Genomic DNA, 14,523 nt, shown 5'->3' with positions numbered 1-14,523 from the left:
GGGATTTAGATAAAATTAAGGTGTCATCGGCAAACATTAAAATAGGAACTTTTACACCTGCGAGAGAGGGAGCATCCACAACCTGTGATTGCATGCGGGGGACAATGCCATTAATAAAAAGGGTAAACAATGTTGGTGCCATTGAGCATCCTTGTCGAACCCCGCGCTCAACAGGAAATTCGACAGTATCATTTCCGTACCCACCCCATTGAATTTTGGCATAAGTACCTTCATGCAATCTCATGATCAAGGTCAGCAAGGCCCCTGGAACCCCCAGAGCCGCAAGCACTTCCCACAATTTTGCCCGTGGTACCAGGTCGAATGCAGCCCGCAGATCAACAAATGCTGCATAGAGACTGCTTCCACCCAGCACCACGGTCCTCCACTGGATCAGTTGAAAGCGGAAGACCTGGTCCACAGTGCTAGTTGCCCTGCGGAACCCAGCCTGGAAAGGAGATAAAATATTGTGGTCCTCCGCCCAATCAATTTTGGAAAAGGGGGGTGGTGATGGACAGAGTTTCTGAATGATGCAGAATACTCTTACCAAGTCAATAGATCATGGTTTTAATCCATCACCGTTTTTTAGCTCACTGCACCATCCCAGCTCAGAACCTGGCTATATGCAAATTAGTCTGTTCCTGTTCCAGTGCATGATGGGAAGCTTGTTTCCTTCCCAGTATAAGAATTGGCTTGGTAGTTTGGTTTGCCCTGTTCCCATCATGCACTGGGACAGGAACAGACTAATTTGCATATAGCCAGGTTCTGAGCTGGGATGGTGCAGTGAGCTAAAAAACGGTGATGGATTAAAACCATGATCTATTGACTTGGTAAGAGTATTCTGCATCATTCAGAAACTCTGTCCATCACCACCCCCCTTTTCCAAAATCGGTTTTATCCACACTATGTGTGGGAGGGTATACTCAGACGTGAGTCCCTTGCTCATTGCACCATCAGGATTCAAGCAAGCCGGGCCGAAGAAGGCTGTGATGCCAGAAACCGGTCCCCGGAAGCTTGTTTCCTTCCCAGTATAAGAATTGGCTTGGTAGTTTGGTTTGCCCTGTTCCCATCATGCACTGGGACAGGAACAGACTAATTTGCATATAGCCAGGTTCTGAGCTGGGATGGTGCAGTGAGCTAAAAAACGGTGATGGATTAAAACCATGATCTATTGACTTGGTAAGAGTATTCTGCATCATTCAGAAACTCTGTCCATCACCACCCCCCTTTTCCAAAATCGGGTTTATCCACACTATGTGTGGGAGGGTATACTCAGATGTGAGTCCCTTGCTCATTGCACCATCAGGATTCAAGCAAGCCGGGCCGAAGAATGCTGTGATGCCAGAAACCGGTCCCCGGAAGCTTGTTTCCTTCCCAGTATAAGAATTGGCTTGGTAGTTTGGTTTGCCCTGTTCCCATCATGCACTGGGACAGGAACAGACTAATTTGCATATAGCCAGGTTCTGAGCTGGGATGGTGCAGTGAGCTAAAAAACGGTGATGGATTAAAACCATGATCGATTGACTTGGTAAGAGTATTCTGCATCATTCAGAAACTCTGTCCATCACCACCCCCCTTTTCCAAAACCTCCGCCCAATCAAGCAAACTGTTTATAATCACTCGCCCCACAATTTTTTGAACAGTATCAATTAAGCTGATTGGGCGGTAATTACAAGGTTGGGCACGATCTCCCCTTTTATATACAGGGATGATTACAGCACCCCGCCATGATACCGGGATTTCTGCACCCTTGGCAATGTGGTTTATTAGTAGGTAAATGTATTTACTCCACCTTCCAGTGTCATTTAGAAAAACATCCGCTGGGACCCCATCAATGCCAGGAGCTCGGCCACTATGTACAGTTTTAAGGGCAGACAATACTTCACTCTGTGCGAAGATGTTGTCTTCTGCAAACAAATAGGTAGGGCAAATACTATTTACAGACTGATCCCCAGTAGAGTACTGTTCACTGAAGAATTTGACCCAAGCGTCATGTGGGACATTGTTATTACTTGCTTCTTCAGACCTTTCGTGACCCCATTTGACAATGTGCCAAAATAATCTAGAGTGTTTACGATCACTTGCACATTTCAGCTTGTTCCAATGGGCTTCGTCCCAATCTCTTTTCGCCTTAGCAATACAGTTTTTATAGTGCTTCCTAGCAAATCGAATCTCCCCCAAATTATTGTTCTTGATCGCGGCTCCCAAGTTGGTTCGTGCCACCTTGCAATCATGATTATACCACTTAGCAGCTCTATAAGCACATACCCTCTTTCTATTTACGGGTTTTAGAAAATAACATTTAATTTCATTAAAGAGAGTCACATGTGCTTTGGTTGTATCGTCATGGCCCAAAGAGATCCCAGCCACGCACTCCAAGACCTTGATAGCCTTGTCAGTCGCGGCTCCTATTTTTTCTAGGACCTGCTGATCTGTCCTGACACCTGACCACCTCAACCTGCGCATGTCATTTGTTGGTGTAATCAACGGTGGTAAAAGATCGTGACGGGGGATAGATACAATGACTTCAGACAGCCACCATTTGTGAGAAACGCATAAAGGGTTATGGTCGCTCTCTATCCTTTCTGTTACTACCATATCACTAACAGATGACCATATAGACATGCTACAGATGACATAATCAATGCGGCTTTTGTTTCTCCCATTATTGAAAGTCATGGCTGGAACTCTATCTGACTTAGTACGACCATTCAGAGCTCTTAGCCCGTGTTCAAGGCACATTGCATTTATACCTAATATATCCGCAGTCCAGCGAGTTACTGGAGTAGTATCTAATGTGGGAATATCCCATTGCTTGTCTTCCTCTTCACCCAGTAAGGCCTCACCAGTGATCAGAGGTTCAAACGTACGATTTAAGTCGCCTGCAATTATTATATTCTTCCTTGCCGAATGTATCTCTAGAAGATTATACAGGCTCAAGAGAACCTCAGATTTTCCTGTATTTCCTCCTCTAACATATATGTTATAGATGTCAATGGAGATGGGTAGATCACTCATGAGTCTAATGAGCTGGATATCTTTTTGGTCAAGCTCCACACTTTTTACTACAACCTTTAGGGACTGCCTGACCCATATAGTGAGGGCCCCCCATCGGGCGCCCTTTTGGGCCCTTGGTGGCTGGAACGTAAAAATTTAAGTACCCCAAAGCAAAAACAGGGTCACAGGCCCAAGTCTTTTGAAAAATGCAAATATCGTACTTGCTTATAAATCCAAACCAGTCTACACAATCCAACTTGGAACATAGCCCAGCCACATTCCAAGACAATAAATTCCCCGTGTCGGTTTCCATGACAGAATTGGGACTAGAAACAAACCCATTCAACACCGTATCAACAATGTCATTGCAGTTTACATTTTCTTTAGTTGGTCCAACTGTAACCTCAGAAAGGGCCCTCTTAGATCGAGCTTCAACTGGATAACCGGTCTCCCCAGTGGTACATGCATCACAGGAAATTTGCAACATAGAATTATGGTTAAATGGTTGTCAGTCACAGGCATCTAGGTTTGAGAGAGCAGAGAATCTATTTTGCAAACCCAATCCCCACTCAGTAGAGCCAACATCCATCCTGCCTCTTTTAGTCACAGCATTCCATTTTGTTCTTAAAATACTGGAATTCGGTCCACTTCCCTTCCTAGGGTAGAAAAATTCCAAAGTCAGTGGAACAATTGAAGTTGCTCTTCGCTGTGGAGGTAAGATGTTGGGCAAGATGTTTGGCAAAACGCCAGGGTCTGAAAAGTGGAGAACAGCACACTCCCCCTTAAACTTTTTGACCCTGTCACCGATCCACTGAACCCTTCTCGCATTTACAAGCTCTTCAGAGAGTTGCTGCTTTCCCCAGGGAGAAATTACCATGTTGTTAGTGAGCCACGATAAGGATTTATTTATTAAAGATGATGTTGATTCATGTTCTCCTTGAGCTAGTGGGGGAACATTTGCAAGGACGAGAACCAATGGGGAGGCTTCAACTACAAGCTCAAAAGTCCCTTTCCCAGTGTTAGAGTCACCAAAAATGGGAACTGGGGGTGTAACATCTGAGGCACCACCTAAGGAATTAATCTGAGCAGCCATTGATGTATTTGGCGCAGGGATAGGGATAAATCCACTTTTTTCTACCGAGGCTGTTTTACTCACTAATGGCTCTATCCTAGAATGAACGACTTCCGGGAGTTTTCCTACCTCCACCAGAGTTTTTACTAGTAAACCTTCCAATCGACTAACCTCAGAGGTTAGCTTGTCTATTTTACTGACCAGAGGTTTAATTATACCTTTGAGTTTTGTATCCATCATAGTCAATAGTTTATTAAATTGAGCATTAGAGAGAGTAACATAAGCCTCGCTAGTCAAATCATCCTCCTCATCCTCTAGTGATTTCCTTGGTGGGGTTGCAACTTTATTTCTAGCTGACCTTAGACCCTCCCGTTTTGACGTAACCTTTGTTTTATCCCCTGTGATTCTCGGGGCTGGGACAGGGGCTGCAATGGGGATTGGGGACTCTTTGTTAGTGGATATCACAGTCACAACTTCACTGTCACTATTATCTTCAGTGCTAGCAACAATGCCACTAGGCTGGATGATAATTGTATCATGGAGAGAATCATGTATTTCACCAGATGGACTGCTAAATTGTTGTGCAAAAGGATCCTCAGTCTCTATATCGACGAAGGGAGATTGGTTAGATGAGTCTAATCCCAATGAGGATCTCCTGTCGCTGTTTATTCTTGCCACAACTTGAACAAGATAATTATCTATGGTGTTATTAGCAGGAGTTTGCTTTTTCGCAGGCATAGTTCAAATGGACAATACACTCAAAGCGAGATAGTTTCTCATAAAGCACAACAGTTATAATAGATACCCTGGGCAATGTCGTCCAAAATGGGCAGTATACTGCAACAGATCGAAAAGATTTTCGGGCAGGGTCCCAGGCCTAACCCAACCTAGTCCAACCTCGGACGGCCTCAGACGGCCCGCCCTTTGTCCGGGCTTCGTCTGGGCGTCCCGGAGGAGCAGCGAATTTCAAGCGCCTCCGGGCGCGGTGACCCCGCTGAAGTGTTCCGGGTCGCTGGGCAGGCTGGGAAGTGTAGTCTCCCTCCGCTCGGCGGCCGCAAAGATGACTACAGCGGCGGCGGGAGGGAGACCGGGGCACAGCCAGGTGAGGAGAGAGTGCAGACAGGCACAGCTAGTGTCAAGTGAAATTCCCTCGCTCGCTTGAAGACAGAACACCCGCTCCCCCGAGGGAGCAGCGAATTTCAAGCGCCTCCGGGCGCGGTGACCCCGCTGAAGTGTTCCGGGTCGCTGGGCAGGCTGGGAAGTGTAGTCTCCCTCCGCTCGGCGGCCGCAAAGATGACTACAGCGGCGGCGGGAGGGAGACCGGGGCACAGCCAGGTGAGGAGAGAGTGCAGACAGGCACAGCTAGTGTCAAGTGAAATTCCCTCGCTCGCTTGAAGACAGAACACCCGCTCCCCCGAGGGAGCAGCGAATTTCAAGCACCTCCGGGCGCGGTGACCCCGCTGAAGTGTTCCGGGTCGCTGGGCAGGCTGGGAAGTGTAGTCTCCCTCCGCTCGGCGGCCGCAAAGATGACTACAGCGGCGGCGGGAGGGAGACCGGGGCACAGCCAGGTGAGGAGAGAGTGCAGACAGGCACAGCTAGTGTCAAGAGAAATTCCCTCGCTCGCTTGAAGACAGAACACCCGCTCCCCCGAGGGAGCAGCGAATTTCAAGCGCCTCCGGGCGCGGTGACCCCGCTGAAGTGTTCCGGGTCGCTGGGCAGGCTGGGAAGTGTAGTCTCCCTCCGCTCGGCGGCCGCAAAGATGACTACAGCGGCGGCGGGAGGGAGACCGGGGCACAGCCAGGTGAGGAGAGAGTGCAGACAGGCACAGCTAGTGTCAAGTGAAATTCCCTAGCTCGCTTGAAGACAGAACACCCGCTCCCCCGAGGGAGCAGCGAATTTCAAGCGCCTCCGGGCGCGGTGACCCCGCTGAAGTGTTCCGGGTCGCTGGGCAGGCTGGGAAGTGTAGTCTCCCTCCGCTCGGCGGCCGCAAAGATGACTACAGCGGCGGCGGGAGGGAGACCGGGGCACAGCCAGGTGAGGAGAGAGTGCAGACAGGCACAGCTAGTGTCAAGTGAAATTCCCTCGCTCGCTTGAAGACAGAACACCCGCTCCCCCGAGGGAGCAGCGAATTTCAAGCGCCTCCGGGCGCGGTGACCCCGCTGAAGTGTTCCGGGTCGCTGGGCAGGCTGGGAAGTGTAGTCTCCCTCCGCTCGGCGGCCGTAAAGATGACTACAGCGGCGGCGGGAGGGAGACCGGGGCACAGCCAGGTGAAGAGAGAGTGCAGACAGGCACAGCTAGTGTCAAGTGAAATTCCCTCGCTCGCTTGAAGACAGAACACCCGCTCCCCCGAGGGAGCAGCGAATTTTAAGCGCCTCCGGGCGCGGTGACCCCGCTGAAGTGTTCCGGGTCGCTGGGCAGGCTGGGAAGTGTAGTCTCCCTCCGCTCGGCGGCCGCAAAGATGACTACAGCGGCGGCGGGAGGGAGACCGGGGCACAGCCAGATGAGGAGAGAGTGCAGACAGGCACAGCTAGTGTCAAGTGAAATTCCCTCGCTCGCTTGAAGACAGAAACCAATAATGTACTGGATACAAATAAACACACCAGGACTCACGAAAGGAACATAACCAGAAGGTTTTGGGAAAGATAAATAAAGAAAACGTTGTTTAGGCGTCTCTAAACTACGGGAGCGAATAAATTAAGACCACCATAAAATAAAACGCTATACGCTAATATTTTAAGCCGATAGGTTTAGGTACACAGACAGTAAACTGGAGACTGGAAGAATCCTCAACTAATTTTAATAATTGCATTATCTTGTATTGCTATAAGGTCATTACATTTCTCAATCACAATTTACTAGCTGTGATAAGGGGTCAATCAAAAGAGGGCAACTGCTAAAGAGCAAATGCAAATAGAATCTTAAGTACAGGTGTTAATTCGGTAAAAAAGCAGGCTATCGCAAAAGTATATTAGCGTTACTAGTACTGGTAGTTAGAAAAGTAAGGGTGTTGAAAAGGACTCACAATTATTGCAAGTAGCAGTTTTTTGGACGACCTCTTTTTTCTATAACAATTTGGGAGTTATCAGACTGCGATGTTTTGCCTGTATAAAATTTCCGTACTGCCACTTTCCACTATTGTAAGACAATCTCTGGCCATAGGCTACTTGCATGCCAGATACTTAGAGCGAACTGTTTCGAGTTGGTCTGCCAATATGCTACCAAGCCCCCACACTGCACTGGGAAGATCACAGACTTGTCCCAATTGACTTCCAGGCAGAAACCCTTCCAAAGATGTTACTGTCTTCATCAATCACTGGCCTGTTCGTCTGGGCCAGTACAAGAGAAGCAGAATTATGAGACTGCCTCACGCCCTAAATCTTTCACCAGCACATCCCATTGGATCCTTTACGTCAGCAGCATTATGGCAGGGGTGAACAAATAACGTGGGATGGAGAAGCTCTGTAGGGTCCCCCTCTAGTTGTGGAAAGGGAGGGTCAAGCTACATCCACTTTCAGCCTAGTTATTTATAGCTTATATAAGATTCTGACATACCGGGGTGAGGTGGGGCAAAGTTCCTCAGTTCCTTTTCAGAAGGGTCTGAAAGAGGTATTCCCAAACAAGAAAGTTGAATGTCCCCTCAAAATAAACTTGAAACAATGCACCTGGTCCGGAAAGGTCATGAGCTATTGCCAGGGGATTCTGAAGACGCATAAGGTTGTGTCTGGTTGCATGGTCAGGTATTAAAACATTTTGATTGGGTTAACGCAAAGAGCTGACCATCCTAATTAACCCATCTGCAGGAGCATTAGTAATTAATAAGCAAAATTGCATATAGAAGGTACATTGTTCAGATGGAAGACCTGCCCTGGGTTTCATAATAATCGCTAACACTTGAATAACTCGGGAGGACTTCTGCATTTGGCATGGGGAAAACATTGAGCAAGGGCGAATACAAGAGAGTAACAGGTTTGAAGAAATAAGATTCATTTAGGGAAGAAAATCAATTGTGCTTCTCTGGAGGGTTTCTGTGTGAGGAGAGCTGAATGGTAAGCACTCAGAATTAGAAGAAATTAAATCCTCTCCTTTGCAGTGCGTGGTCGCTCAAGATGGTGTCAGCTGGGCGAGCACTGGGCAGAAACTAAGTTGGCAGAAAGGGAGCACCTGGTCGGTCGATGCCTGGGTGGTGGTCCTGTTAGCACTGCAAGTACTGAAGATGGGAAAGGCTCGTGGGTAACAGTTAACTCTTGAAGATGGGCATCTCAGCTATAAATGGGCGAGAACTGCAACTCCAAAACCCTTCCTCGAGGTGGAAGAAAAGTGGGGAAACCAGCAATCAGGTCATCAAGCAACACTGAAAGAAAGAAGGGAACAATACGGCTGGCAAAAAGATAAGACTGAAAGGAGCATAAGGCTGGTTTCCTGCAACACAGTAATGGACCTGAAGACTGCCAAACCTTAAAAGGGTATTCTACTACATTATCAAATATAATATCCTGCAACAATACCGACTATCAAAAATCAAGGAAAGTATGCATGTCTGGGTATGCTAGGTCTACTACTTTTAACACCTTGAAAATAGGCAGCACCAAACCAAAGGTCATCAAGAAGGGCCAAACCAAAGTGCAGCTGACCAGTACATAAGAGAAGGCAAGTAGGGCTTGAGGGAAGGAAGGTGTGAAAGACTTGGAGGAACAAATAGAGATCTGGAAAGAGACAATAAGGATGTAAAGACCAGATTGTTAAAGGTAGTCTGTTTGGGAACTCCTGAAGGCCAATGGAAGCCTTTCAACCAATGCAGAAACATCAAACAATGAGATACATCCAAAAGCGAATTATAGCCCTAACTTACTCTACAAGAGCAAAAGGGGACGACCCCTGCCACCTTTTAATTCTCAGTGGCTAATAGTCACTTGACCTAGACGTCAATGAAACTTAAAGGATGTGTTGATGTCTACTGGAATCAAAAGATGACAACTTTAGTAGTGACAGGTGATACCCACCTTGCTATTCAGCATGCCTGAAATTGGATATAGTGAACTGATATAGTGGAGGCAATTGGATAACAAAAAGTGGAGTAAACATATATGGCACTGTGTTCTACTATACTCTGATCTGGTCCTGAAAACATCACGAAAACGGGTAGCCCTGAACATTATTAAAGAGATTTACTTTGCAAACAGAACGAGGAGGGCATCCTCTGGCCAAACAAGCCACGTTATCATCGGGGAGGACAATGAAATGTTTTGGGAGGTAAAAAACCTGAGCCTCTCCTGAAGTCTTTCTATAATTAACTGATGGCACAAAAAGTATTTTCAAGCTATGGACCTGCTGAATTTTTGGGATATGAAGGGCTGCAAACGTGAAAGAAGAACTGACATTTACACCCACATTTCCGCAGAATCTCATTATCCTTTCTTGCACACATAACTATTATGCAACACGGTTCAACTATATTATTCAGTTGCACATTGAGACGGTAGCAGTCAATCTCAATTTACTTAATATTTACATTGTAAGCAATAGGTCTGAGCTCTCAAAATCTAGTCCTTATAAAACACAGACCCTGAAAAGATCAGAGTCTGTTTCATAATGTCCCTATACCCCTACCCCTTTTTAACAGCTCTGGCTGCATCTCGTATGAGATTTGAAATAAAGTAATAAATCAAACGTAACAAAACGTAAGACCACAAAACTCAACACTTAATACAAGTAACATACAAAGTGATAGAACAGTGCATATCACCAAGTGACTGGAACTAGTGATGCGACAGAAAGTGCAGTTGATAAGGATGTGATTTAAAACTGGTGACCTTTTCAGGCACAGTAAGTCGGTCGAAACATGTTGACACTAGCAGTACCAGGAGGGGTGTCTTGAGAAACCTCATCTTCTCTTCTAGACACTACCCATCCTTTCTTTCCTTTTTAATCCTGGTAGGGGAACCTTGGAATAAAGTTTTGGTTGGTATCCTCGAACCAGTTTTAAATCACATCCTTATCAACTACACTTTGTCGCATCACTAGTTCCAGTCACTTGGTGATATGCACTGTTCTATCACTTTGTATGTTACGTGTATTAAGTGTTGAGTTTTGTGGTCTTACGTTTTGTTACGTTTGATTTATTATTTTACCCCCTCCCTTATGCTCCACCCTAAGTGTGGCTACACCAGGGCGTTTTGTAAGCAGGCCCAATGATGAAGCATGTCACATACTTCGGTATGAGAGTGAGGGCAGTTTTTCCAAACAGATGAGTTTTTCTGTTTCGTTATAAGTGTTGTTTTGTGCTCTCCACCCCTCATTGTGCGTTTAAATGAGAAATAATGGGGGTTCGGGGTGGTAGAGTGAATTTCTAGACCCTCTCCCCTTCTACGTGTAAAGTGATTTGAAATAAAGTCCCAGGCACAATACATCTATGGCTTATGTGATTATTTCCTTTTTAAAACTCTGAAATTATTCATGCCAGCTCACCACTCGGAAACAGGGAACAGAAAAATCCTATGCTGCGGACAGCCTGCTTTAGTCACTTTGCAGAGTCTGATGGCTCTGTGGACTAATGCATCAATTCCAGGTATCTGTGTTTGACAAACCAGGCTAAAGGTTTTGACTTATGATTATGCTTCGTTTCTTCAAGTTATTCCCTTGTTAGCTTGCACATTTTAATCATGTAAAAGTGAATATACATGACTAATATGCAATGCACATTTATCACTTATTCTTTTGCACGTGATAGTCAAGCCAGCTTACATATATATTCACCGTATTTAGGGGCCGATTAGGATGGCGGACGGACTTTGTCCGTCCGCCATCCCGTCGTAAGAAGGGGCACCCCTCCACAGGGGCGGAGGTCCCGTGCGGCGAATTAGGATGCACCCGCCACAGTGGCGGGTGCATCCCGCATTTTTAACATTGCGGCGGGCGGTGCTGAAAGCACCGTCTGCGCAATGCTAAAAATGCATGTTGTGCGTTTCAAAGCACAACATGACAGGCACCGCGCGGTGCCTGCCATGTTGTGCTTTGCCCCCCACCCCTCCTTCACCCTGGCGGCCCAAAACGGGCCCCCAAAGCAAAGACCGTATGCCTTTCCACGGCGGCAATGCCGTCGTGGAAAGGCATAAGACCGCCGGCATCGTAATATGGTTGGCGGTTTCTCGCAGACACCGCCACCATATGTAGGCATTTTTTTCTGCCGGTTGCGATGGCGACCGGCGGAAAAGCGGCGGACGGTCTTGCCGTCCACCGCGGACTCCCCCGCCATCCTAATGTGGCGGGGGGTCATTTATGTCAGGATGGCGGACGGATTGCCCCCAGCCGGTGGCTACCGCCAGCCCGGCGGGGGCAATCCATCCACCATCCTAATCGGCCCCTTAGTCTGCAGTTCTAAATGAATATTATTAAGCTGTGAACAAAGCTTTTTGTTTGTTGTTCTTGTTCACATAACACCATCTCACAGAATGAAATTACACAATTAAAAGGAAACAGCCTGGTGCTCTTTTACTTATCTTGAAAGATTCAAAGACTACTAAATAAGGTTATATAAGCTCAGCACAGAGTTTAAAGGGTTAGAGAGGGGATTCCGTATCAGGTGACAGACAATATAGACCTCGCTGCATTGCCCAGATCCTTTCTGAATGATACCAAGAGGGACGCAGGCTCCACTTGCTGAGCTTAGCAACCTTGTCTTTGAGGGCAGACGAGAATAACAGACCGTGCTATTATTCGGAACAAAAAGAACTTCTTATTTAATAAAAAGGCATGCAGGTGTGACCCATCTGAAACTCAAATTAGGCTTTTTTTGGTGCTAAGTTTAGCTTACTAAGTAAACAAACGAGAATGTGATAGTTTTAAAATACACTGCCAGTATGACGGGCAATTGCTTTCTGCTCCCGCTTGCAGCAAACATTGCAGTTAATAATCGGTTTGATTTATTGTAGTAGGAATTCACATTGTGTGCTCTAGAATAATACTTGGATTTTTAAAACAAATCTTTAACATTATTTATGGCTTCCTAGTAAACTTCAGTGTGCTCTTCATGGAGTTCCACTAACTAGTCCTGTAATTTCTTATGAGATTGATTGTTACCATAAACACTTCACTCAAATATTGCTCAGCGGGTTGTGTGTGGGGGAGGGGTGTGGGGGCGAGGGGGGCTGCAGCCCAACTGGTTTTCTGTCTTGTGTTGCTACATTGACCAAGTTGATGAAAGAAAACAAAATTCCTGATTGTGTTCGAGAATCTAGAAAATTGATCATTTGGCGCTCAGCTGCCGGGCACACAATTTTCTAAATCCTTGAGTACTTTTGGTTGGGACACTCAATAAACCACGTATTAGAGTTAGTGGTTACGCCTACAGTTTTTATAGGTACTTAATATTTGTTGAAGGTTTGTCAGGCGCTTGACTTACAAAAGATTATTCCCCATTTTAATTTCGGTTTGATGCTCATGTTTGTTGAAGGGTTTGTTAAAAATGGTCAACTTTCTGTTCCAATAGGAGAAATATTCAGAGCACCAGTCATACAACATCTCCTTGCTAGGGGTGTTCCTAAAACAGCAGGTGGGGTAACATTTGAAGTAAATGCACATGCTGCATACCTCTTTGGAATGGTTTATGGGTGGAGTTGAATGATTTAGTTCCCAATACTGTAAACTTTCTTAGATACCGACCTGAAACATTGTCAATTCATTATGAACCCTTTTACGGCGTAGAAGCCCCACTAGGATATCAAGAACGCCATGCATGGTTTGGAGGTCAATTATCCCATGTTGTGTAAACAGCAGGGTGGGTCTCTAAGCAACAGAGGGGCCACCTGGCTGTATTGGCTGGGTATACACCATACACTGACACAGCACATTGAAAACTCGCAGAAGTAAGACAGTTACTCTATTTACAACTTTGACAGTATATATATTACAAAGGCATCGCTAAGGGGCGGTTGCTCCTGGACTTGCACAGCTTGTGCATGCCGCAGAGCTGGGGGATGCCCTCAGTCTTTCTTTTTCCGGAAATTAATAAAACGAGAATCGCTTAGTTGGGTAAAAATAAACCCCCTTTATCTGTCTATAGTTCCAAAAGATATCAGGTGGGGTAAGCACGTGCATCACAAATATAACCAATATTTTAAATCATAATGTTCTACTGTCTCTTTTAAACTTCGACTACAGTTTACATAGCGAAGTTAATAGATAATAGAAAATTCATTATCCCGGCCATCAAACAGCTACAATCCGTCATGACTGTATCCTGCCACAGGGCCTGGGCATGGGTGGCCATAGACGGGACCCATTCATAATACACATATAGAAGACTCGCGCACGCTTTCCTGCTATGGGTTAGCAACAAACATTTAAGGATTTCTGCTTGCAAAATGTGCTTTACATTGTAAAATCCAATATAGATTTTATTGAGTTTTGTTCTTGTGTAATTCTCTTGCAATGCGCACATCGTAAAATGAACAAAACCAATAAGAAAGTGTTCACCTTGCTGCAGTAGCAGTTTAGGTCATGCAAAATGAATCACTCATTTGGTATGTATCTTCTAAGGTGAGGAGGCTAAAGGTTTACAGCTGGACTTTCGTGTGAAAAGGTCAAACCACTTTAAAATGGTTTCCTATTGCAATAGAGCAGGTTCTTGGTACACCTCAGGCAGTATGAGGGTAGGACAGCAAAATCATGTTTTATGACGGGCTACTTTTGAGTGGCCATCTTAGCTTGAACTTCAGCCCTTTGAGCTATATGGGGTTTGAGATGTAGTTTCAATATTTATTTTGTTATTATATTACCATCCCTGTTCGGGGCCCTTGGTTTCTCCAACCTCACCACCATGCTGCACGCAGCAACTCCTGGTTTCTGGAGGGTCAATATGCATGCTCTTGGGTATGGGTAGGAGTTGGACTCTTTCTCCTTGCAGTAGTTTGTTTGATCATAGCACGGATTCTTCCAGAATGTGAAGGACACTACAAACAAGCATTTGCAATGCAATAGGTCTCGCATTAGGAAAGTGTGAGCTTTTGGTATTGTAAATGACACATTTTTTAAATATGTGTAGGCCTTGAAAATATATAAAGTAATAGCATTGTTATTCACAAAGCCAATAGCTTACACTTTCCTAATGAGAGTCCTATTGGCTATGGCAATGCTTGTTGGTAGCAAGCAAGGACAGTGCTGTTATGGTGCTGGGTGATGATGTGGTGGTGCCCCCGAGTGATGTGGTGGTGCCCCCGAGTGATGTGGTGGTGTCCCCGAGTGATGTGGTGGTGTCCCCGAGTGATGTGGTGGTGTCCCCGAGTGATGCGGTGGTGCCCCTGAGAGGTGCCCCTGAGTGGTGCCCCTGAGTGGTGTTCCTGAGTGATGTGGTGGTGTCCCCGAGTGATGCGGTGGTGCCCCCGAGTGATGGGGTGGTGCCCCCGAGTGGTGCCCCCGAGTGGTGCCCCCGAGTGGTGCCCCCGAGTGGTGCCCCCGAGTGG

The 14,523-nt window shown here is 46.2% G+C and overlaps 1 protein-coding gene across 1 annotated transcript in view; it reads right to left on the bottom strand.

The window, feature by feature from the left end:
• LOC144828756 (COP9 signalosome complex subunit 5-like) overlaps positions 1–14,523 on the bottom strand; it is a 185,023-nt gene that overhangs the window by 15,515 nt on the left and 154,985 nt on the right. The window lies entirely within an intron of this gene.

Source organism: Lissotriton helveticus, chromosome 4_1 (assembly GCF_964261635.1).
Source record: "Lissotriton helveticus chromosome 4_1, aLisHel1.1, whole genome shotgun sequence".
Classification (NCBI taxonomy): Eukaryota; Metazoa; Chordata; class Amphibia; order Caudata; family Salamandridae; genus Lissotriton; species Lissotriton helveticus.
This window is presented reverse-complemented; position numbering and strand designations above follow the sequence as displayed.